Genomic DNA, 25928 nt, shown 5'->3' on the forward strand with positions numbered 1-25928 from the left:
GGGTAATTACTTAAATACAGTTTGACAGAATATTTCAAACATGCAATGTATGGGTGAAAATTAAGAAAAGGGGTATCCGATAGAGTAAAAATAACCACTAATCTGGAACATAGGGGAAAAGTTTGCAAAAACATTAAAGCACTGGCTTGACATTACATAACTCAGATTTTATGGAAATGCCCACAAAATTGGAAGATAAATTTCACTCTTTGCCGTCAATTAATTTTTGGTTTAAAAAAAAGATAGGGGCGCCTGGGTGGCTCAGTTCATTAAGCATCTGCCTTTGGCTCGGGTCACGATCCAGGGTCCTGGGATGGAGCCCCACAGGTGGCTCCCGGCTCAACAGGAACCCTGCTTCTCTCTCTCCCTCTGCCACTCCCCTTGCTTGTGTTCTCTCACTCTCTCTCAAATAAATAAATAAAATCTTTAAAAAAGAAAAGATAAATCCTTTATTAAATTACTGAATTAAAAATAATTATACCTCTTTTAAAAAGTAAGATTATAGTATTTGTACTTGTTCGTATGTTCAGTTTCAATAAACTAACTGCCTCTTAACATTTATAAAATTGGTGAGATGTACCGTCACATCCTGTACTTTTGGTTAACTTCTACTTACGTGTGAGAAGTTAACTTCTCCCTAACAATACTATAAATCTCTTGACGGCAAGAACTTTTCCTTATACTACTCTGTATCCCCTACAACAAATTCAGAGATGGGTAAATGATAAAAAAAAACTCCCTATCTAATTACTTAAATAATAATAAAATCCTCTAAACCAAAGAAATATAAATATCAGTACTAGTCCTTTAGTGATATTATCTTTAGCAACAGCAGGCTTCAAGACTTCATTTCTCATTTCAGAAGGCTGTTCCCACCTGAGAAACTGCATCTTTTACCTTCTCTCCACTGAGATTCCATGGTTGAACACGGGTGAAAGACAACAAATCTGCTACCAAATGAGGTTTCTGAATTTCACCCACAAAATACAGTCTCAAAAGAAGTCTATCATCTAATTGATGAGTCCTTTATGTGATTTTGCAACTTGAAGTCTTGGGTCTTGGACATCTAATAAAATACATACACTGCTACCGCTGCTTCTAGGTAAACATGCCACCTGGTTTTAATAACAAAAGCAACCTGAATCTGGTCACTTTAAGCAAGGATTGCTTAAGGCACGAACCTGTGTCAACTAATCCTTCAGCAAAGAATATTAGAGAGTGTGTCAGGCAGGAATCACTGAAGCAGGAAGTGGAAGGAGCTGGGGGGAAACATTCTAAACAGGGGGATGAGAGCAGTCATTGAGTTCGCCACACACACCCCCTTCCGCTAGGTAGGGCAAAGCCCAAGACTGCAAGCCCCAGGCACCGGCAGCAGCCTGGAAATAAACACACAGACGGCCACGACAGGGCTCCCTGCAAAAAGAGGTCATATCACCTGCCAAGCAAACTGCTCACCTCGGGGATTCAGAAAACTAGGCTTGACAATGGAGATCTGCGCCTCAACAACAGCAGCAGCAAAGCAATAATAAAAACATTAATGACTGCAAACACTTGGTGCCTAATATATACTGGCACTGTTTCTAACAACTTTACATATTATTTTATCTTCACAAGAGCCGGAAAAAGCGAGTACTATTATTACCACCGCTTTTAACAAATGACCCAGAGAGATTAAATATGTTGCGTTGCCTCACTCAGTGCGGTGGAGACAAGATTAAGCTCCAACCCAAGCGGTATGGCTCAACCCTACGATGCGCAGGCGGTGCCCATGGTCCCCAGGAGCACCCATCGCTCTACAACCCAGTTCCTGAGAGTGACCTCAGGGGCATCGCGTTTCCCGTGGGAAGGTACTCATACTACCAGCGCCGTTTCCCAGCCTCAGGCCTCGTATGTGCGCAGTCACGCACCTCCTTCCTGGAACCCTCACCTGGGTGCACCTCTTCACCTGCAAAAGTCGTCTGGCCTGCCCAACCTGCGCGCAGTTCCGTGATGTTTTCGTTTTCAAATTCAAACAATGGCGGCGAAGTCAGCGCACGGAACGCTGGGAGTGGGCGGAGCTTCCGGAACGACGCCCGGGAGCGCAGAGGCTCGAGCGGTGGGCTTCCCACCTGCTCCCGGAAGAAGCTTTCAAATCTGGGGCGGATCTCGGAACGCCGGCAATCACTGGGCGGAGGGGCTGGTGGGCGGCCGGCGAGGGGAGGGTTGGGAGTCCGCGCGGAGTCAGGTGTGCAGCGCGGGCTGGGGCGCTGCCTGGTGGCTGCGGCCGGTAGCACCTCTGTTGGCACGGACGCCTATCTCGGATACTATGCTGGAGACGAGCGAAGGCCTGGAGGTGAGGCCGCTGCCACCGCACTTAGCCCCGTGACTCCCCCAGGGACGGGCAGAGGAATGGCGAGCTAGCCTCTGCCCCGGCGTGCCCCTGCAGGAGGGAGCGACTTCGCCTCCCGAGAGTCGCTTAGAACTAGGGCTGCCCGCACCCGGAGGGCCACTTCTTTCGCTGCCTGACCCCACCTGTCATCCCCAGCGGTCCTCATGGACGAAATAAGTTTCTCCCAGAATAGACATGTATAGGCATTTTCTTTTTTCTTCTTCGTCTTTTTTTTTTTTCTTTTTTGCCACTCTGAAAATATAAAGCACCTACCGCTGCCAGGCGCTGTGCTGTGACAGTCTAAATTCCATGCGTCGGCAAGGTCTTTGCTCAAAACGTTAAGTGCCAGCACAAGCCTTATCTGCTTCTTTTAAAGTGATCCTCTTCTTTCGAGTGTGGTGCTATAATATTCATGACAAGCATTTATTACTTAGGCCGACTCTCCCTGCTGTGCTTGATTTTAAAGAAAAATAACTGCTAAGGTTAATTGAAATTTTACCTTGTGCCAGTCATGGTATTAAGCATATAAAGTGGATCGTCTTACTAATCCTGAGGACAGCCCTTTGAGGTAGGTACTACTATTATCCGCATTTTATAGATTCGGAGGAAACTGAGTTCATATGGTTAAGTAATTTGCTAAAAAGCATATGGCTATTGAGGGAGGAGCTGGGAATCAAATTCAGCAGGATAATTTCATAGACCCACCCTCTTACATGTGGTCTTATTTTTTACTATTTTACTTGGTTAGGTACAGTTTTAGAAAACCTAATTTGATGAGCTTAGGGTCTTCCTTACCTTATCATTCTATATACGTCCTTCAGTTTACCCTTTCTCTGGCTAACTTCCCACTGTCTCCTCATTCAGTTCACTTTCTTTCCCCACAAAATCATCATTTGAAGTGAGCGAGTTTGGAGTAGAGGAGAGGATGCAGGGCCAGGAGTTAAAATGAACAGAGAAAGTCAATGTAAAGGGGAAGACAGGAGGAAAGATAAAATAAAAACTATGTTTTCCTGTACAGGCTGAAACTCAAGTCTTTAGTGGGCTCTGTGTCAAAGTCTCCATTGCTCCTTCAGGCATGTCTATCCCTAAATCTGTGTTTCTTGTCATACCTCATAATGCCTTTATTGCTTTTATTTTAAGATGTTATTTATTTATTTATTTATTTATTTGAAAGAGAGAGATAGAGCACAAGCAGCGGGGAGGGCAGAGGAAGAGAGAGAAGCAGACTCCCTGATGAGCAGGGAGCCCAACCCATGACCCTGAGATCATGACCAGAGCTGAAGCAGATGCTTATGCAACTAAGCCACCCAGGCACCCCTGCCTTTATTTCTTTTACTAGCTGTTACTGATTCCCACCTCTTGAACCCTCCAGGTGCTATGTTTATTCATTATTTGACAAATACTTATTGAAAACCTGCTATGTGTCAAACACTAGGCTGCAATTTAGGGAAACAGTGGAGGAGAGTAAGCAAAATAGACACTAACCCTCAAGGAGCTTACATTCTAATGGGAGAGATAATCAAGTTAAAAAATACAAATAATTGAGAAATTACAACTGTACTGAATGGTTTGAAGGAAAATATTCTAAGAGCTGTAAGACTATGTCACAGGGAATCTGAGCAAATAATGTTTGATCTGGATTTCCAGGGCTCATTAGGAAATTAACCAGGTTTTAAAAAGAGAGAGAGGAGTAAGCATTCCAGGCATAAGACAAATAATACCAGACACAGAGGAAGCAAAAAATAAAAAAATAAAAATCCAATGGATTCTCTTATTTTTATCTCGCTCCCAGAAGCAGCCACACAGTTAAATGCTTGAGCCTTGCCACACTCATTTGGCTTCTGGATCAGTAAAAAGTCACTTTGTCCTTGTTTACTCCTGACCTTACTAACCACCTGTCTTAATCTCTTTTCTATCTCTTCTACCTAAGCTCTAAATTATGGGCATCCTCAGCGCTTGGTCCTGAGCCCACCTTTTTCTCTCCTCTATAGTCTACCTCTTGGCAACCTCATCAACTCCCATGGATTTAAGTATCTTTATACTTACTGGTGACTTCCAAATTCTTTGTCCTCTCCAGACCTCTCCTCTGAACACCAACCAGATGCAAATATCTGAGTACCCACTCAACATCTCTACTTGGATGTATAAAAGATATCAGTAACTTAATATATTCAATATGGGATGTTGATTTTTCACTTCAAACCCCAAATTCTCTCCTCCCTAATTTCCATCTCAGTGAATGACACCACCATGTCTCTGCCCAGTTTACTCAAGACAAATAAAAGAATCATCCTTGGATCCTCCTTTTCCCTCAGCAGCCTCACTCAGTTCATAAACAAATGTATCTATTGTGCTTTTGTCTTATAAGTAAAATAAACCCCTGTTTCCCTTTTCATTGCCCAGACCACCATAGCCTCCCAACTTGTCTCCCTGCTTAAGATCCTGCTCTCCTGGGCGCCTGGGTGGCTCAGTTGGTTAAGCGACTGCCTTCGGCTCAGGTCATGATCCTGGAGTCCCGGGATCGAGTCCTGCATCGGGCTCCCTGCTCAGCGGGGAGTCTGCTTCTCCCTCTGACCCTCCCCCCTTTCATGTGCTCTCTCTCGCTCTCTCATTCTCTCTCTCAAATAAATAAATAAAATCTTTAAAAAAAAAAAAAGATCCTGCTCTCCTCCCCAACATTCTTTGTAGAGTAACCAAACTAATCTCAAAATGTAAATGATCAAGTCACTCCCTGGCTTAAAGCCCTTCGGTGATTTCAGAAGAAAATCATATTTATATTTTTAAGGGAAGAAAACAGATGCAAAAGAACTTACAAAATACACTAACTTTTGTGTAAGAAAGAAGAAATGGAAGTCTACATATATATATATATAAATACCACACAGATACACATACGTTTGACCTGCTTTTTAAGAGGTAAGTTCAAAAACTAAATCAGAAAATTAGCTGAAAATGGTTACCTATGGGGATGGAAATGTTTTGCAAGGACTAATGATGGCAGTATGGCTTCTCTGAATAATGTTTTTTTAAATATAGTTTTGCACTTTCAAAACATTAAATCTAAAGCCATAGAAATAAAAGCAAGCCCTAAAATTTAATAGAAAGAAAGAAATGAACATACTTGAATATCAAATTGCCAGCATAACCATAGAGTCAATTAACTGAGCACAGTATACTCCATGAACTGGAGTTAAGAGTTGTGGGATAGAGTGTAAGAGCAAAACAGTGCAAAGAAATCAGTAACTTCACCTAGTAGGTTTGATGTTGAAAGGGGTATTGGTATAGCAATTTTGAAACTACTATGCATGCGTTATAGGAAAAAGCAAATGAGTAAATATATTCATGTTGCTTAGAACCGAAGTTCTCACTATGGGAGAAGAAAGATAACAAATATGGAATGATAGAGGCCAAGGAAGAATCCCATAGAGTTGGATTTGAATTGGTGGTAGTAAAATAAAGTTATGATTTTTTTTTTATCTCAGTTGGTCCATTGACAGGGCCTAGAGGCATAGAAACCCTGACACCCCAGTGAGAATAAGCACACCTAGCAACAAGCCACCCACGTGGTTTCTAAACACCATTCATCACTAAAAGGAATCAGTGCTCCTTGGAGAGAAGGCTGATTCACATCTGGAGCAAGGAAATTGCAAAATGAGCCTGGAACATTCTTCTCAGAAAGCAAAGAAGTCCTTAGAGATTAATAGGGTCATTTCAAAGATATTGGACCTGGATTAACAGAGCTTCTGTTGACCACACTTGGAACAATTTGAGCATTGAAAAGAATAATAATGATGGTGAGAGACCAAAACAGATTTAATTTTTTTTAAGTTCTCTCCATGAAAGAAAGAGGGAGAGATGAAATAAAAACAAAAAGTTCTTCTATACATAAGAATGCTAGTTAATGAATACAAATAAAACAATAAATAGAGAATCCCCATTTTGGGGCGCCTGGGTGGCTCAGTCGTTAACCATCTGCTTCGGCTCAGGTCATGATCCCAGGGTCCTGGGATCAAGCCCTGCATCGGGCTCCCTGCTTGCTTCTCCCTCTGCCTGCTGCTCTCCCTGCTTGTGCTCTCTCTTTCTCTCTCTCCCTCTGACAAATATATAAAATCTTTTAATAAATTAATATGGGTAAACCTTATCAATACATGCCGAAACAGTGGATGAAAGACGCTAAAATCATTGGCTGAAAGGTTGTTGGGGAACAGGACATTAACACTATCTCAAAGAGTGTCCTAGAGACTAATTCATAAATATCAACATAGAGATTTATTTATTAGACATACCTTAACCAAATGAGGAAACTTAGTATCACCAACAATGGAGCAATTTATCACTTGATGGTATCTGTGCCAGAAATGTTTAACCTAAATCTAATTATGAGGAAACAAAACAAAACAAAAAGAATATAGAACATTTTACAAGACAACAGGCCTAGGTTCTTCAAAAAGTGTCAGGGAAAAAGAAAAAAACAAGGTGGAGGATTGCATTAGTCAGGAGACAAACATTACAAATGAAATTCATAAATCTTGTTTGGTTCATCGTTGTTTTTTTTTAAGAAGTAACTACAGAAAAACATTTTGTGGACAGTTGGAGAAATTTAAATATGGACTATATATTAGATGATACTGAATCAATATTAAAATTTTTGGCGTGTGATAATTTGTGACTATGTAGAAGATTGTTTTGGGACGATACTTGCTTCACTATTCAGCCACTTACCTTCAAAAGCTTTGGAAAACAAATGAAACAAAAACAAAACAAGTGAGAGGGAACAAAAAAATAGGACAAGGAAAATGGGACCAAAAAAGCAAAGTGGCAAAAAGTTAATAACTGCTGGATCTAGGTGAAAGGTATAGCGATGTACATTGTGCCACACTTCTAATTTTTAAAAATAACTTTGAGATTTTCTAAAGTAAAAAGAAAAGGAAAGCATTTTCTAATTCTTTACCATGGCCCACTAGGCCCTGCAGGATCACCTACTGGCCAACGTCACTTCCCTCGTCCCTTTGTGCAATGAGGCAGTCTGCCCTGGTTACCTCAACCACACCAGGTTCTTTCTCGCATATATGGACCTTTCCATAGGTTGTTCCCTCCTCCCTATTCATCATGTGGCTCACTGCTCTTCCTCCTTTAGATCTCTCTATAATAGTACCTTCTAAGAGAAGACTTCCTGGCCACCTTATCACAATGGACCCTTTTTTTTATTTGCAAGCTCAATTCCACTTTCATACTTATTACAATCAGCAGTTATTATATTCATCTGGTTTTTGTTGTCTTTATTATTCCCCCACCTCCACAAATATAAGTTCTTTGAGTACAAGAACTGTGTTTCTCCTGGTCACTGATGTGTCTTCAATGACTGTATAAATCCATGGTGATCAAATAAATATTTGTTGAACAACGAATGAAGGCGGATGTGGCTGGGGTGAAGACCGTGGGGAGGGATGGCCGGAAGCAAGTTTGGAGGAACGGGCCAAGACTGGATCCTACAAAACTCAGTCAACTAAGCACTGATTTGGGTCCTTATTCTAAGAACAGTGGGAAACCAGTGGACTATTTTAAGCATGAGCACAATACAATCTAATTTGCCTCTGTGTTTTGAAAAGGTTAATCTCCTGGAGCAGAGAAAAGAGGCAGCCAAGGAAGAATTGCTGAACCAGTTAGGAGACTACTGCAGCCATCCCAGCAAGAGATGATAATGTGGACTCGGGGGATGGCAGAGCAGACACAGAAAAGTGGACAGGTTTCAGAGGTATTTTTTTCCTGTATTTTCCATTTCGGCACCAGCCACTGGGTTTTCCCTTAGAAACAGAGCCAACTTGACAGAGATGCTTCAAATTTCGTCCCCATTCCAAATAATCCCATCTGTCCCCTTGAAGTGAGCATTAGCATGAAGAAATTGTTAAATTACATCAAGCTGATTTCCTTCCCTCGTCACAGCCTCTGCTGGTAATAGCTACCAGCCACAGCTAACCTTCCATGTGCCAGAGACTGTTCTAAGCACTTTACACTCACTTAATCTTAATGGTAACCCTGTGAGGTGTTCTGTTGTTGTTATTATTCCCAAGAGATGAAGGATCAGGACATAGAAGTTTATTATGAATAGGTGCAGAGATAACCAATAGAGGAAGAAAAAATAACCACAAGGAAAGAACAGGAGAGAAAACTGAGGCAAGGAGCTAGTAAAGAGTAGTAAAGTTACCATAGAGGTTAACACGGAAGTGCTAAGAAGTTTAATTCAGGTAATATTTGTAAAGTACTTATAAAAGTGCCTAACACATATTTAATAGTCACCTCTTAAATGTGTGTGAATAGTAAACAATGGAATTAGAATTGGAATCTGGGTAGTCTGGCTCCAGAGGGTGTACAGTTAACCACTGCATTCTCTGGCCTCTCAAAGTTTAGACCCAACAACCCTGTCATTCTACTAAAAGAAGACCGAGTGCCTCCCTTCTGTGCAAAGCCACCACCAGAAGTGGGACTGACATAGTTTTTCAGCCCTTAAACTGAGTATATATTGATTACAAAAGTTTGAATGGCAGATTCAACAAAAATTTGTCAAGTATCCAATACGTATCAAACGTTTCTACCCTTAAGAAGCCTTCAGTCTAAAGTAAGCCCTTCTCAGTCTGAGATTTCAAGAATAATTTCTTAAGGTACCCAATATGTGTAATGCATTAATTTCTCTCCTGTGCATCTAGAGTGGTACTGCTTCTGTACTATCTGAGAACATTGAGAAAATAATCAACACAAATAATTTTATATGCCCTGTGGTTTATGTGGGGAACCCCATGTACAATTTCAAAACAGTATGACTAGCATTATGATAGAAGTATACAAAGAACAATACGGGCAGTGTGAGTATAGTTTAAGAGTAAGAGCTCTCGGGCGCCTGGGTGGCTCAGTCAGTTAAACGGCTGCCTTAGGCTCAGGTCATGATCCAAGGGTCCTGGGATCAAACCCCACATCGGGCTCCGTGCTCAGTGGGGAGCCTGCTTCTTCCCCTCCCTCTGCCTGCCACTCCCCCTGCTTGTGCTCTCTCTCTCTCAAATGGATGAATAAAATCCTTAAAAAAAAAAAAAAAAGAGCTCTGAAGTCAGACAGACTTGAGTTTGAATATATGCTCACTTATAGGAAGTGACCTCAGGAAGAATATTTCACTTCTTCAAGTCTCTTGAAGTTGTGAAGATTTAAATAGTGCATGTGAGTCATTTAGTGCAGTCCTGACACATAGTAGATTTCATAATGGGGGTTGTTTTTATTGGATCTACTTCGTAGGCCCTAGAATGCAAGCTCCTGAGTATGTGTCTTGGCCACTAGAGCCATGACACCTGAAACAGTGCCTTGCATGAAACACGCACTCGATAAATATTTTTCAATTTCATAAACGTCATCTACCAGGGAAGATTTCTTAAAATGCCACGTGGGCTAAAATGAATGAATGGAATTTGCAGGGAACTGCCGAGGGAGGCAGTTTCAGGCAATGAAAACATATGAGGCAATGAGAACAAAGACAAGAACACGCCAAAGTTTCCAAAACTATGCACTACTGTGAGTATGTAAGTTCACTGTGACTGTGAGTGTCACTAATGTGGATGACAACAGGAAATAAAAAAAGTAGGCTGGGCCTAGATCCTAAAGGGCCCTGTATGACATGCTAAAGAGAGTGGGAATTATATTCTCTGAGCCATAGGAGGTTGTAGAGACGTGGAGGGAAAAGTGGAGGAAGAGAAGCAATGGGGAGAACTGGGTCTATAACATCTCAATCTTACAATGTGGCAGCCAAGAGATGAAGGATCAGGACATAGAAGTTTATTATGAATAAGTGCAGAGATAACCAATAGAGGAAGAAAAAATAACCATAAGACTCTGGCTAAATGCTTGTCATTGTAGGAAGTAAATAGATGATATCCATAATTGATATGGGAAGAAATAAGATTAGGAGCATGCTATTCAAAGATATGTATGGTAATTGCCAAAAGAACTAAAAACAAATTGTAAGAGTGGTTGCCTCTGGGGAGCAGGACTGGAGGTGTGGAATAGGGGAGGGTATTATAAGCTCTTCTTAAATTTGTAGTAAACATTTTTTAAAGGATTGCATCAGAGGAAAGATATCATTCTTTTATTAAGCACTTACTGTATGTCAAGCCGTAAAGACCCCATCACCTCCTTAGTGAATGAGGCTCCCCACTCCCGAGCCTGCAGAGATTGTACCATCGGCTACCTTTCTAGAACACACTAGACTAGTACTTGTCTGAAAGCTCCTGTGCTTTCTGTTCCATCTGTTCTTTCCAAATGTCTTGGCATTACTAACTCCTTATTATTCAGTGTTCATTCAAACACCTTCCCCAATGAGGCTATCTTGCCCACCCTACCTGAACTTGCTCCCTTCACCCCCCAACCAGTTACTTTCTATCACATTGGCCTATTTTACCTTCTTCATAGCACTTACAACAACTGAAATCACCTTATTTATTTGTTTATGCTATATCTTCCCCACCACAATGTAAGCTTACAAGACTGGGATCTCATCCATCTTGTTTACCACTATATCCTTAGTACCCACAACAGTGCCTGGTAAACAGTAGATGCTCAATAAATATTTGTTCAGTGAATGAAGTCTTGCAGGCATTCTATGGACCTCTAACATTCTATAATGTCCTTGAAGACTATGATAGTATAGCATTTATTTTTAATTTTTTTTTCTTGCGTCCCTAGTACTCAGGCACAGGGCCTCGTTCAAAATATGAGCTATTGTAAGTTTTCATTAGGTATTCAATAAAAGTTTATTATTTGGATGTATAAATGAATTAATGCTGTGTACTTTCTTATATGCCATCTCATTAGCCTTAACACCCTAGTATTTCCTAATAAAAATATATACACATTTAACCAGGAATGGGTTTCCCACTGTCTAGACCCTTCCAAGTGCCAAAGCTGGGGCTTCTGCTTCTAGTCCATCTTCAGGGTCCTCTGGTGGTGAAGGAACTCATACTGTTTTGAAATGTGTGTCCTGTTGACACGGGTGAAATCCACAGAGAGCAGGTCAAGTGGGAGCCTAGCAAAGTTTTAGGGCACAGGTGGACATCCTTCACCTGGATAGTGCAAGAAGCCAAGTGCAGGTGCTCTAAGGGCCTCACCAGTGATGACAACAGCACTTATGGCTCCTCTGCAGAGTGGCACACTCATCCAAATGTTGGGGGTGGTCTGCAGTCACTGGCCAGCAGCCATCTCTTCACATGGGCTCTCTCTTCCACTCTGCCCTTTTTTGGAAGTCAGTCAAGGGGATATTAACTGTTTCTTTCTCTTTGTATCCTTAATCTAACAATCTTAGTTCTCCACCAGTGGACACAGGAAGACCTAACCACGTGGAAGTGTGGGGCAAGAAAGAGAAGCTCAGCACTAACATTTCAAGACCTTTTGTCACTGCTCACAACATAGCAAATAAGAAAAACTACAACATTCCATTACCAAAATGGAACTACTTAAAACCAAAATGGCACAATTTATAGATCATATCTCGCACTGTTTTGAAAATAGCACAGGGCAGTGCTAGTGGACCTCACATACATATTCAACAACAATTATAGACTTCCTGCTACATTTATCCATTCCAAAGAGTTTTATTTCTGATGACCTATTTTAAGATTCTAGCTTCCTCAGAAGGAGGAAGTAGGATCATGCCAAGATGATCTTTTTATTGTAGAAAATATTACGCTTTTCAGATTTCAATTACTAGGGAAAATAATGATGTCATGAATAGTATGACCATTTTTGGTTAAAGAAAGCCATTGAATTACTGTGATTAATTGATAAATAATGAGACCAATTTCAATAAATCCCTCAAAAAATACAGTCTTTGCTGTATGCCAACAGGGCCTTAGTGATTGGGAGGAAGGAAGGAGAGGGAGGGAAGAAGGGAAGAAGGAAAATGAGAAAGAAGGAAAAAGAAAAGAAATGCATTGTTTTCAGTTATCTAAAGGAATATTTTTGAGTCTTTGGTCACAGAGATATAGAATATTAGGGACATATAAGGGACCCAACAAATGATCTGGTTCAACTTTTTCATTTTATAAGGGGGAATAAAACAAGGTTCTGAAAAATTGTGACATGCCCAAGCATTCATCCTTAGTGAATGGCAAAGTCAGAATAGGAATACACAGCACATAACCAATTTCTTAAAAAATAGATACACAAGAAAAAATACCAAGTTATAAATAATTAGTATAGTACAATCTCATATTAGCAATTTTGAGGCTGGCACACATTTTTAAAAAATACATGAACAAGCTCCTCTTTAACAATCAGAAAATTGGCATTGTTTCTTTTTACTTCCCGAACTGCTTTCATCCCAATTCCCCCAGAATTTTACCCTAATATAAATTTTTTACCCTAATGAAGTGTCTGTGTTAAAAAGGCTTTTATTAATCACCTTATCATGTCTCTCAAACAAAAATCCTTACATGGATTTTATTTTTTTATTCCCTCTAAGTTAAAAGCACAGTTCTGTAGTTATCATGACAATTATTATTATTATACCAGTAGTTAAAACTATAAATATATTAAATATTTTTGATAATTACTAACATTTAAGTAGAAGTTTTCAGAGATGTACCTCTTGCTGAGATTGATGGGGATTTATTTTTCCATTAGTTCATGTGCTCATGGAAGAATATTATATCTAAAATGGGACAGATTATCACTTCTAGTGCTGTTTTTCGTTTTTATGTATGTAAGCATAAATTTGCCTTATACACAAAAATAGTGTAGGAATAGAAAGACTTTATGACAACATCACACAATTCTTTAAACATCTTTCAAATTAGATGCCAAAAACGAGTGATTTATTATCTGAAATTATTTTTAAAGACTTATCACCTAACAGTTCAATTAGGTCCTCTTTTAGTTTTGTTGAAAGCTATAAACTAGAAAGAGTTTTATCACACAGACATCAGAGTCTCGATCTCTTAAACTATACCAAAAAGGCTTTATCAAAAATTAGCAAGTAACTATCAATTATACCTTTTACTCTTTTACCCAGTGGCACTTCATTTAAACCAATATACTCAGTAAAAATTGGAAAATTGTTTTCAATATCTGTGCAAATGCAGTATTTTTTATAAAATTTCTTTCATTGTGTGTTTGAAATATATTTATGTCAAAATCTTATAGGTTTCATTTATTGAATGTATGGAAAAATGTCATATAACCTAAATGACAAAGCCAGCCCTCCCTGTCAGACTTATCAGTTTTTAAGACACAGTATATGACTTATTTTCTGTCAGAAAAAGTCTGATTTTATTTTTTAGTTTAAGTATATGTGTTAGTGTCTGTTTTAAGGAATAATATCAAAAACACTGAGAAGTAAGTTATAGCATCTGTGTTGTACAATATATTTCCCAAAGCAGTCAAGATTAAAATGATACAGGAGTGCCTGGGTGGCTCAGTTGGTTGAGTGGCTGACTCTTGATTTCAGTTCAGGTCATGATCTCAGAGTTGTGGGATTGAGCCCCAAGTCCGGCTCCGTGCTCAGCAGGGAGTCTGCTTGAGGATTCTTTCTCTCTCTCTCTCCCTCTGCCCCTCCCCCTGCTCATGCTCGTTCTTTCTCTCTGTCTCTCTAAAATAAATAAATAAATCTTTTTAAAAAAGATTAAAATGATACAGATCTAATATAATTAATTTTACATTAGTTAATTAAAACAAAGTAATACATTTTTTATTACTTAATTTGCAGTAATGCAATGTAGTATCCAGCTAAAACTAGAAGTTATTGATGAAGCAAGACCTATGAGAGTAGGTATTATATTCTTTAAGAAATGTACATATGCAGGGACGCCTGGGTGGCTCAGTCGTTAAGCATCTGCCTTCGGCTCAGGTCATGATCCCAGGGTCCTGGGATCGAGCCCCGCATCGGGCTCCCTGCTCAGTGGGGAGCCTGCTTCTCCCTCTCCCACTCCCCCTGCTTGTGTTCCCTCTCTCGCTGTGTCTCTCTCTGTCAAATAAATAAATAAAATCTTAAAAAAAAAAAAAAAGAAATGTACATATGCATAATTTGAATTCTGATATTAAATTTTTTAACATAATTGAGAGCATGCTTAAAAAATCAGAGATAAAGTCATTAATTGCATTAGACATCACAACCAAACTTTTCTTATGGTTTAATAAAAGATAAAGGTATATACTAATTAGAGTAATTAAAACAACTCCACACTGTTTGTTTCTCATTCATTTCATATATAGCCCCTTGTGAGTAGAGTGACTACCCTGGGCAATTGCTTTCAAAATACTGGCTTGGTTCCTTTCAGTTGGTGATCTGCAGTATTGACCTACACAGACCTAGCAGAAGGGAAAGAGAGAACTTGAATAAGGGTGCCAGAAGGATTTCTAACTAGGCCTGGAAGTGATGTACATTATTGCTGCTCATATTCCTTTGGAAGGAACCCAATCTAACTGCAGGGGAGAATGGGAAATATGGTTTTCCTACACACTCAGGAAGAGGAAACCAGTTGATGAGCATATAACCAGTCTCTGTCACATAGCTAATAACTAATTGGTCCAGCAGCTAGCAAATTCATGTGTTGTTATTGGGAGATAATACAAATTAAATAATTCAGAAGAGTAAATAAAGTGGGAATTGACTATAATCAGAATAAATATCCCATGATCTGATTTGATAAAATAGGTTTAACTACTACTTTATTAGATGATATATAACTAATCTGTGAGAAATCTTGTAAAAATTTTATCTGTGAGTGTTAACCAATGTCTCTTTTAAAAGTTGGTATTTCTAAAAAACATTTCAGTTACACACTTAGAAATAATCAGCATTGCTACCACTACCGTTCAGGCTATTTGGAGGTGCTTTTCTTTCCAGCTTAAGACAAGTGCCAAGATGAGTATTTTTTAGATAGCTGAAAAGAATTGCTTACATTTAAAAAAGGTTTTTTTTTTTTTTAAAGATTTTATTTATTTATTTGACAGAGAGAGACACAGCAAGAGAGGGAACACAAGCAGCGGGAGTGGGAGAGGGAGAAGCAGGCTTCCTGCTGAGCAGGGAGCCCGATGTGGGGCTCGATCCCAGGACCCTGGGATCATGACCTGAGCCGAAGGCACTTAACGACTGAGCCACCCAGGCGCCCCTGGTCTTCTTTTTTTTTTTGTAAGCTCTTTTCTTTGCTATCAGAGAACTCACTCTCAAGAGCATCGCATTCTTTGATAGTAGTCCAAAAAAAGCCAGAGACAGTCACCCCACTGCTCATTCTAATTTAATTCAGAGTATCCCAACACTGGCCAAAATACTCTGGTTCCAAAGCAACACCTGGCTCTTAATAGAAATATGTATAAGAAAGACAAGCATCAGGCAGGTTTCTATGTGCTTTAATTGTTCAAGGAGACTTCCCCAAAACCAGCAATTTGAATTGTTCTTTTGTTGGGCAACCAGGAGATTTTTTACTCCTTGGAAAAACGCACTGTAAAGTAGGTTAGACTGTTGTGAAGGGAGAGGTGAGAATGCAGAATGTTTGCTCAGGAAAAAGGAAAGAGTATGTTGAAGTAAGAGGAAAAAATAGGTAGGGCGTAAGAGTTAGAAGTTTGTGACAGTAGGCAAGGTCAACAGACTTTTCTGAATCTGATGCTTCTTAAATACCAGCTTTTCTGTGTGCCAGCCTGGCACGTAGAAGATACCCAGTAAATGGTAGTTATTAGTACAATCGAACAGGAGAGACCAGTGTTGAAAAGTAATATGAGAGCCCTCTTGCCCCACCTAACAAATATGATCTCTTCCTCTCCTAAGGGAGAGAATCCTCATTAGATTTTATACACATCTCATATTTACTTCTAGATTTTAAACTCTTCTGCGATTACAGGACCTGTGCTTTACTCATTTTATAAACCCCTCAGCCCTAAGGACTGTTCTTGCACCTAATGGGAAAAGGGAAAAGGACTTGGGACTGAATCAACAGTCTTGGGTCTTCTACAATACAGGCACTCCCCGCCTACCTACCCCCGACACACACACTTTTTGAAAGTTCACATTTTTTTTTTTAAGATTTCATTTATTTATTTATTTGAGAGAAAGAGAGAGAGTACACACGAGCAGGGGGAGGGGCATAGGGAGACGGAGACGCAGACTCCCCGCTGAGCAGGGAGCCCCATGCAGAGGCTGGGGGCGGCTCCATCTCAGGACTCTGGGATCATGACCTGAGCTGAAGGCTGACGCTTAACCCACTGAGCCACCCAGGCGCCCCTGAAAGTTCACATTTTGCTGCTTCCCTTTTACAAAAGATCTATATTAGCACCTGTTTTTGCTAAACAAAAGAAATCCAAAGAGGATTTTTGCTGTCCTGAGAAAAAGCGAAAACAGCATTCAGCATTTGTTTCAGAGCTAGTCGTTACAGGGGCAGCATGGGCCCCAGCGATGACAGTGGTGCCACCAAGTTCCTTCTCCAGGAACTACACTCCGCGCCTCAGGATCCAGCCGCCATACCTTTGAACTGTCTTGTCCATGAGCATTTGTGCTTCATCTAGATTTATTTTGTGCATTTGTTAGCTGTATCCTAAGGTATCAGAAAAGCCTAGGAGAGGTTATTTTTGGGGTCTGGGCACCCTCAAAAAATTTTCCATATGAATTAATGGTAATTGTATCTATGCTTTATGCCATTTGGCTTAGGAAAGTTTTCATAGGAACACTCTACTTTCAGATAGCAGGGAAAACCAGTAGTTCGTATTAGATGTTTGATGAAGAAGAGCTAAACAAATATGGGGGTGATGAGCATGAGTAAGAAAAACTGGCTCTCCAAAAAGAACTCATAAAATAACACATGAAATAGGGCCCAAAGCACAGAAGTCATTCAAAATTCTCATGAATTCTAAGTTGAAGGAAATTTATTAGTAGAGTATCTAAAATATGTTTTAATTCTGAACTTGATTAACAATAATTCTGATTCCCACTTGGGATATATAATTTGTGGAACAGTTTAAAAAACAAACCAAAAACCTTTCAAATGAGTGGATATTTAAGGGAAATTTGTGGGAGTGTTTGGGACATAATCAGAAATGAGTAGTTTTCTTTCAGTTTTCCTGATTGCTCATTGTGGAGCAATAAGTAACTAGGCAGATAAGTACCAAACAGATAATTTGGTACAAAAAGAAACATCTATATTCAATGACTAAATTTAGCATCTCTAACCACTTCTTGCCAAGACATCTTCACATTATCCAGCATGGGGGTCAGCTACTGATAATGCCAGTCAAACAGCCAAGAATATCAGGTTCCTTTGCTAAAAATATTTCAACTCAAATCATCTTGGCAGACAATGATACCAAAATAAAAAGTCTTTGTTCAGTAAAGTGACCAAATTTTAGGAGACTGAATAGAGGCAGAAACATAATAGCTGCGTTACCTTGGGCAAGTTACTAATTGAGCCTCAGTCTTTCAGCATAAATAGGATATTTTTTAATACAAGTCCATAATCTCTACTCCGCAATTCCAAAACAGGATAAAGCAAAAACTCTCTGAAACCTGCAACTATGTTTGTTAAGTCTGGCACCAGGACGATCTGGCAGCAAAGCCCACTGTGGACAAACATGAAGCTTCAATTATGTCTCAGCACTCCTGTTCATCACACACCCTCTGCTGTTTGCTGACACTTTGTGACTTGGGGATTAACTTTACTGTGAAAATGCCCAAAAGAGTTAAAGACATGCCTATGGGTAATAGTGAGAAGAAGAAAAGGGAGCATCAGTCTTTATGCATAGCTCAGAAAGTGGAGTTATTACAGAAGATTGATGGCAGCGTATCTGTGAGACATCTTACTGAAGAATATGCTGTGGAAACGACCACCATCTGTGACTTCAAGAGACAGAAAGATGAGCTGTTGAAATTGTGTAGTGACAGTCATAACCAAGAACTGATGAAAAATAGAAAAACATTGCATAAGGCCAAAAACAAAGATCTTGACCATGTGTTGATTGAACGGATTCGACAACAAAGAAGTAAAGATATGCCACTGACTGGTTTGTTGGTCATGAAACAAGCTAGAATATGCCATGAAGAACTGAGGATTGAAAGTGTGAATATTCAGAAGGCTGGCTGCAGAAATTTAAAAAGTGTCATGGTATCACGTATCTTAAAATATGTGAAAAAGCTCCTACTGATTATAAAACCATTGATGAATTTGCTAAGATAATATCTGATTAAAACCTTAGCCCTGAACAAATTGACAATGCTGATGAAATAGCTCTGTCCTGGTGCTATTTTCCTAGAAAACCTTAACAATGGCTGAAAAAGGGCACCAACAGATTTCAAGGATGCCAAGCAAAGGTTGACTATTGGGTGTGCTAATGCTGCAGGCGCACACAAGATGAAATCAGCAGCGACTGGGAAAAACCTATATCCAAGGTATTTAAAAGGTGTGTGCAGGGACACCTGGGTGGCTTTGTCAGTTAAGCATCTGCCTTCGGCTCAGGACATGATCCCAGAGTCCTGGGATCGAGCCCCGCATTGGGCTCCCTGCCCAGCGGGGAGCCTGCTTCTCCCTCTCCCTCTGCTGCTCCCCCTGCTTGTCTCTCTCTCTGTCAAATGAATAAATAAAATCTTTAAAAAAAAAACAAAATAAGTCATTATTGCCAAACGTTTATCCGCCGAAAGTCAGTTGGAAGAAGTTGGAATTTCCAACTTGGAAGTTCCAGTAAGTTGGAAGAAGCTGACACTGAAGAAATGCTGAACACTGATAATGATGCACCCATCGTGCATTCTTTCAGTGATGGGGAAATTGCTGAGATGGTGTTAAATACAGAGAAGTATGAAGATAGTAGTGATAATGATAATGATTACATGAGCGCCGGCGAAAAAAATCTCCATAGAGCATATGGTGAAAATGTGTGACCGATTAATTGCTAGCCTTGAACAATGTGCATCTGTCAGTGAGCAAGAGATCATGGCAGTTTATTCAATTAGAGAGAAACTGCTTAGACCAAAACCTACGTTAAGGAGACCAGTGACACTGGGGAAAGTCTGTAGAAAGGCCCCTTGTGGTAATGCCTCTTTGTCGCTTGAGAATCCCATTTGTGGCTCATCCTCAGATGTCCAGCCCCAGCCTGGTTTCACAGACAATACTAACCCCTTCTTTAAGATTCTCAAACAACCAGAAGTGATGAATATTTCTTGCCTGTATTATAGGTTAGTTTTCATCAATATAAATTTAAAGTTTTACTAAAAAATATTTATCATAAGCAACAAAAGAAATAAGAAGCTTAAGTACTTATGGTCTATATTTATCCTGCTATTCCATTTACCAATAACTTTATTTACCAACAAATTTCATTTGCCAATAAATTTATTTATGTAAATAAATTATAACATTATTTATGGACTTTATTCCACTTGTGCGAATTTTCATACATTTCTCTGTAGAAATACTGTGTTCCATAACCATTTGGTATGTTACAAAGTTAGTAGTATATGTACCATATTCCAAATTTCTTTTTAAATTCCAAAAAATTTCCATTTCCAAAACACATCTGGTCCCAGGATTTTGGATAAGAGAATGTGGGCCTGTAATTCCTACCTTAGAGATTTGTTGTGAAGACCCAATAAGATAATTAATATAAAATGCCTGGCATGGAGTAAATGTTCATTAAACAGAGTAATTGCTGTTATTACTATTCCATTCCCTTACTCTTAAAAGGAAAATGTAGGACAAGGTCTTTTTGAAGTTAATAAGTTGACCTTGCATAGGTAATAATAAGCATTCTTCAAATTTTATCACCCTAAGAGATCCTTTGGCAATATGCCACTGATATGGACCAGAGTATCTCGTAAATCTTCATCCAAGAGATCGAAGCATTTCCCAAATTGGAGGATAGAAAACTGGTCTGCTACAACAAGCTACACTGTGGTTTATAAAATACATATACCTCCAGTTAGCCTTTATTTTATTCGACAAAGAAACATAATTGCTTATCTGCCTGCTAACCATTTCCTCAGCTCCCTCTGCCATAAACACCCCATAAACAATGATTTAATCTTCCTTGTGAGCAAGGATTTATTCTTAATCCTCTGTGTATACCCTCAGCTGCTGTTGTAAAACCTTGAACATAGCTGAATAAATAAAACCGGCATTTTGTTTTACAAGTAAAGTTTGCTTTATGAATTTGTGGTGTCTATAAGATTTATTGCTTTCATTATAAAAGGCATATAATAACTACGTAGAATATATGGAAAATATTACTTATACTTTATAAAAAGAAAATAAACTCACCTCCAATCTTACAACCAGTGATAATCACTCTTAATGTTTGTGTCCTTTCAAAGCTATCTATTGTCCTAAACTGTGAACCTTGTGAGAGTAGGAACCGTGTGCATTCATTCCTGTGCTCCACTCTGTGCTCCGCACCTCCCAGCAGCAGGTATATAACAGATTTAAAGAAAACACATACATATTCAAGGACCACGCTATATCCATAGAGGGGGCGGGGGGGGGCGGTCGTGAAGCGGTTTGGCCATGTTATTTTTAATTAACACTATATTGGGAGCATTTTCCCATATCTGTCCTATTTGATCTCACCAAATCTGATTTCCTACTCATTCAGCTTATCCTCTTTACTTCTAGGACTTGCTACTCCCTGGCCCCGGGTCATGTTATCCTGCAGCCCGTCTGACCAGCCTTCCTTTCCGTCCTGTCTTCACAGCTCCTCCATCACGACTGCCCCTCTTATTTCCCATTAGCTCGTGGCCCAGCTCTCTCCTAGCTCCTCTTGCCATCGTGTGAACCCATATATAACCTGACTGGCGATTGGTTCCCGTTCTCCACTGAGCATGGCTGTTGGATGGGGGTGAGCTAAAGTTGTGCAGGAGAGGCCCGAAATGGAGAGAGAGTCTCAGCGGCGAGGCAAACAGCAGCAACTCCATCCTTGAGTAGAGAGAAGGATGGGCTCTCTGTCCTCAGTATTATCTAATCTTATAGGATTAGTCACCAAAACAGGTGTGAACTGAGAAATGCCTGGAGTCACTGTTCTGCCCTGGAAATCTCAGCCAGGCACACGATTAATTGATATAGAAGCCACCAGAAGACAATAAACTGTATTGTGAGCCAGACTCTAGGAACTAGGCTTATGTAATTAAATTTGTGGACCCTATTCCTGTATCAGGCTTTTTCTGTCATTTTTACAAAAGTCTAATGAAAGACAGAATTCTCCTTCCTCTCCCAAATAATATGCTTTACATTAGCTGTTAATTTATCTAGGGATAGTAAGAAAAAAATATCATCTATCTTTAGCTTTCTAAAATGTTACCCTCAAGTGGCTAGGTGTGATCTGAGTTTTTTTTGTGTTTCTCTTCATTCTAAGCAGCATTCATGGGCCCTTTCATTGGGAGTTTCATGTCTTTCATTGACAATGAGATATTTCATCCTTCTATTTTTCTGTAGTGTTTCCTCTCCTCCATTCCTTCTATTCTCTCCTTCTGGAATTCCTCTTTGATTTTCTTCAAATGTTTGGTGATTCTTGGTTGTGTCATGTTTGCATTTTCAATTGCCTGTTAGCCTGCCTACATGTCTGCGTACTTACCTGTTTATTGTTCTCTGCTTCCTACGGTTCTTGGGGAGAGGTAGGACATGCTACCAGACTGGGTAGACCATTAGCAATTTCTCTGGGCCTGGGAACTCCCATTTTCTTTTGGGATACACATGCCTCTTGGGTACTACCCTGCTGGTAATGCCCAAGTGGTCCTTTTCACAGGAATTGTCTTTTCTGTTTGCTGCATTGCACAGGTGGAAGGAGGAACTTGATTGTTCCTTCCGCTGTAATGTTACTCAGATCACACTAAATGTTGGATTGGGACTGTCTCCTGCTCCCCATATCCACTCTCCCCAAGCTTGGAGCAATATTGAAGCCTCTCTCACAATTTATAGGTGTCCTCTTCATTAAGGTTGGTCAGTGGTTCCCTCCTTCCGTGTCATCCCAATTCTACTTTCTGTCTTTCAGCAGTTCCCCCAGAATTTTTGGGTTCATTTAGAGTAATTCATCTTGTAAGTCAGCATCATCTTCAGATATTATATATATTGATGTATATACTTTATATATAATATATATATATTGACATATATACTTTAGATTAGTTTCAGGGTTTAGACCAGGAGAGGAAGTCTAAAGAACATGTTTTTACTGCCATCTGGACCCAGCATCGTTGTGGAAGTTCTCAAGCATGTTTAACAGACGTACTACACTTCAGATAAAATCATTTGTAGAGGATCAATATATTAAGCAGGTAAAAGCAAAACTGATCTAGTTGAAGTAGAGAAAGTGACTGTGAATATGAACTCACTGGAATCCCTTTCGCTCTCCACTGCAGCTCCTGAACCTTCCAGGGAATCTTGCAACTCTGCAGAACAGTTTAAAAACCATTGACATGATTTATAGTCCAGAGGTGTCTGACCTGTAATAGGTTCTTAATAAATGGTAGCCATCATTATTATTACTATTAAAAACCTTGCCTCTGGGGGCGCCTGGGTGGCTCAGTCGTTGGGCGTCTGCCTTCGGCTCAGGTCATGATCCCAGGGTCCTGGGATCGAGCCCCGCATCGGGCTCCCTGCTCGGCGGGAAGCCTCCTTCTCCCTCTCCCACTCCCCCTGCTTGTGTTCCCTCTCTAGCTGTCTCTATGTCTGTCAAATAAATAAAATCTTAAAAAAAAATAAAAATAAATAAATAAATAAATAAATAAAAACCTTGCCTCTCGACCTTCCCCAGCCCCAGGCCTTCCAGAAGTCCTGGTACCAACTTCTACCATTTGTACTGGCAGTCCCATCTTGGCGAGAAAAAAGTAAAAAAACTATTTCAGAGAATCAGCAGCACGTGAGCACCTAGTAAATATGCGTGAAGTGTTCTCCCGGGCCTCACATTTTAACCTTGCTTAATCCCCTCAATGACCTGTGAGACAAGTGTTTTGATCTCCAGGACCTGATGAAGAAATAGAGGCTCAGACACACATAGAAGGATACACACAATACCAAATGTGTGAGAAATGCCCATTTATTTTATTTTTTCCATTTAATTCAAACCAGCTCCTAGCACGATTCCACTGCAATGTCAGGAAATGGCATCTAAACCGTTGAGGGGCTTTCCTCGCAGGATTCTGGATCTTGGCCCATGTACCAAAGCATGCAGAGGGCCTGTCCTCTCCTCCCTCTTCGATGTGCACAAGAATCTGGTAGATGCCTGTTTTCTGTAGCAGAAAAGTTTCCTCTGGATTGGGACATGCCATGGCTCTGTGTGATGTAGGATGTCGAGGATCTTTGAGAGGCTGGGGTGCCAGCCCCTAGGATTCAGTATTTCAAGATATACGTCACTGCCCAGCCATCCTCCCTGAGCGCTGGCTTCCTCCTCCGGCCTCTGCACGGAGCGCAAGCAGATCTCTCTGGATCTGCTTTCCCCCCAAACACCCCTCTTTTAGTGACAGGGAGGTATTTGTCTCTTCCTTCCTATTGCCCTCAAAGAGTCTCCCTTTCTCCTCTCCTCCTAAAGACACCTGGCAGAATCTAGCAGAATTTGAACTTCTATAAAAGAAAAGCTGCTCTGGACTTCCCAACCTTGGGCAGTAGCTGGCAACTGTCATCATTCCATGCGGTCATGTCTTTGTCTACGGCGCAGCTGCTGAGGGGCCTGACAGGTCTCACCCGGAGGCTCCCAGTGCAGCGTGCCCAGATCCATTCCAAGCCTCCGCGGGAGGAGCTCAGGACCATGGATGTTGCTGTTGGGCTCACCTCCTGGTTCCTGTGTTTCCTCCTGCCATCGGGCTGGGTCCTATCGCATCTGGAGAGCTACAAGAAGCGGGAGTGAAGGGGGCTGTCCTGTCCCTCACCCTGTGACCTGACCACCCCTGGCCTCTCCTGATCATGTCTGCTGCATCCCTGGCCGGTCTTCCCAGGATCATGTCCTTCAATTACAATGACCTCTTCTGCAGTCATGACCTCTCCATTTCTCCATGGTGACATCCTGGGACCACATATATTGGTTTATAAGGCCCTACTCGGTAGGGCCCTCCTTGTAACAATAAAGTCTATTTAAACCTTGAAAAAAAGAAAAAAGAAAGAAAAGCTGCTCCGTGGAAATGTCTGCTTTCCTTGTGCAAAAAAACGCTGAGGCAAGAAAATACCAAGAGTCTTCTTAGCAAGGGAGTGGTAAGCACAGGATATGGAGAATATGAAAAATTGATTCTCAGTGAATATTCCTGCCGCAAAAATTGGGTAACTGAACAATCCAAAGCCCACAGCAGTAAGAGGCAGAGCTAGGATTCACATCCAGTTCAATAGAACACGTATGTACTCCCATTGCTTCAAGGCAGGCGCCCCAGGGCAGGGGAGAGGGACAGCTGCAGATTCCAGCTGAGAGTGGCCCCCTGGCTACTCTGATGGAGATCGCCAGTGGACGAGATCCTGCGACTTGAGTCTTAACAGAGATGGGATGGCAATCCAAACCCACACCTATCTCACCTACAGAGGGACATTCCATCATCTTACACTGATAAACACCGTGTGTCCTGAGGATAGAATCCAAATTATTCTAATCTTGGAATTTCCATATGGTTTATGCTTACGTAAAGCTGTGCTTGCCAGAAACACAGTGACAGCACTGTCAAAGAGCATTTAAATGGAACAAACCTAGGCAGATTCGCAAACGGTAATACATGCATTATGTAAGGGAGAAGTAAACAAAATGACTTTGTACACATGGATGTGCTTTCAGGAGATTCTTGAATTATATTCCTTTGAACAATAATTCCATTTTTCTAGATGGAAGACTTACTTTAATCCTGTTTCAACCAAGAATTTTATTTTGTTCTAAATTAATTTACTTGTAATTTTTTATTACTCAGAAATCGATTTTTTAATGGCTAAGGAGTTAAATCACTGAGAAAACAGCCCCTGAATTTTGGATCTATCTTTATTTTTATATTTACAGTAGAATTTTTATATTGACCTCAACTGTCAAAAACACATTAAAAATAAAAAAGCAAGGATGGGGGAGGTGGCATGAGCCCTTTGAACAGCCGAAATAGGGTTTGTAACATTCAGGTTTTCATAAGTGAGACCCTTGGACCCACAATCTTTGTGGTTACCACAGTTCTAAACATCTCAGACTAAACGTCTTAAACATGTCATATAAATTATGGAAAAAATTCAAGAAGACTGAAAGTACAAAGAAAAACTCTCCTGAAGATCTATCACCCAAAGAATACCACTGTTCACATTTTCACCTCTTTCTTTTGGGGTGTTGTCTACATATGTTTCACACTTCCACCATCATTACTCTTGCCTGTTTCTTTTGCAGTCATGGGCTACTGTTGCATTCTCTTTTTTGCTAACTTTTTTTTTTAAGATTTTGTTTATTTATTTGAGAGAGCCAGCACAAGTGGGGGGAGGGGCAGAGGGACAAGCAGACTCCCTGCTGAGCAGGGAGCCCGACACAGGGCTCTATCCCAGGACCCTGAGATTATGATCTGAGCTGAAGACAGATGCTTAACCAACTGAGCCATCCAGGCGCCCCTGCTTTCTTTGTTTTT

At 40.4% G+C, this 25928-nt stretch overlaps 1 protein-coding gene, 1 long non-coding RNA gene and 1 pseudogene across 7 annotated transcripts in view; 2 read left to right on the plus strand and 1 right to left on the minus strand.

The window, feature by feature from the left end:
- Positions 1-2037, minus strand: part of KIF20B (kinesin family member 20B) — an 81395-nt gene extending 79358 nt beyond the window's left edge. For all 6 annotated transcript variants that reach the window (XM_078077395.1, XM_078077394.1, XM_078077393.1 and 3 more), the window contains exon 1: positions 1928-2037. The gene's annotated coding sequence lies outside the window, so the exon portion shown is untranslated. The remainder of the gene's footprint in view (positions 1-1927) is intronic.
- Positions 2038-2150: 113 nt separating this feature from the next.
- On the plus strand, positions 2151-21508 carry LOC118530935 (uncharacterized). Its single transcript, XR_004914898.2, has 3 exons — positions 2151-2332; positions 7978-8123; positions 20983-21508. It is a non-coding gene; the product is annotated as an uncharacterized LOC118530935 (long non-coding RNA).
- Positions 21509-23099: 1591 nt separating this feature from the next.
- Positions 23100-24462, plus strand: LOC144378673 (cytochrome c oxidase subunit 8A, mitochondrial pseudogene; annotated as a pseudogene).
- Positions 24463-25928: the final 1466 nt, after the last annotated feature.

Source organism: Halichoerus grypus, chromosome 7 (assembly GCF_964656455.1).
Source record: "Halichoerus grypus chromosome 7, mHalGry1.hap1.1, whole genome shotgun sequence".
In the NCBI taxonomy this organism is placed as follows: domain Eukaryota; kingdom Metazoa; phylum Chordata; class Mammalia; order Carnivora; family Phocidae; genus Halichoerus; species Halichoerus grypus.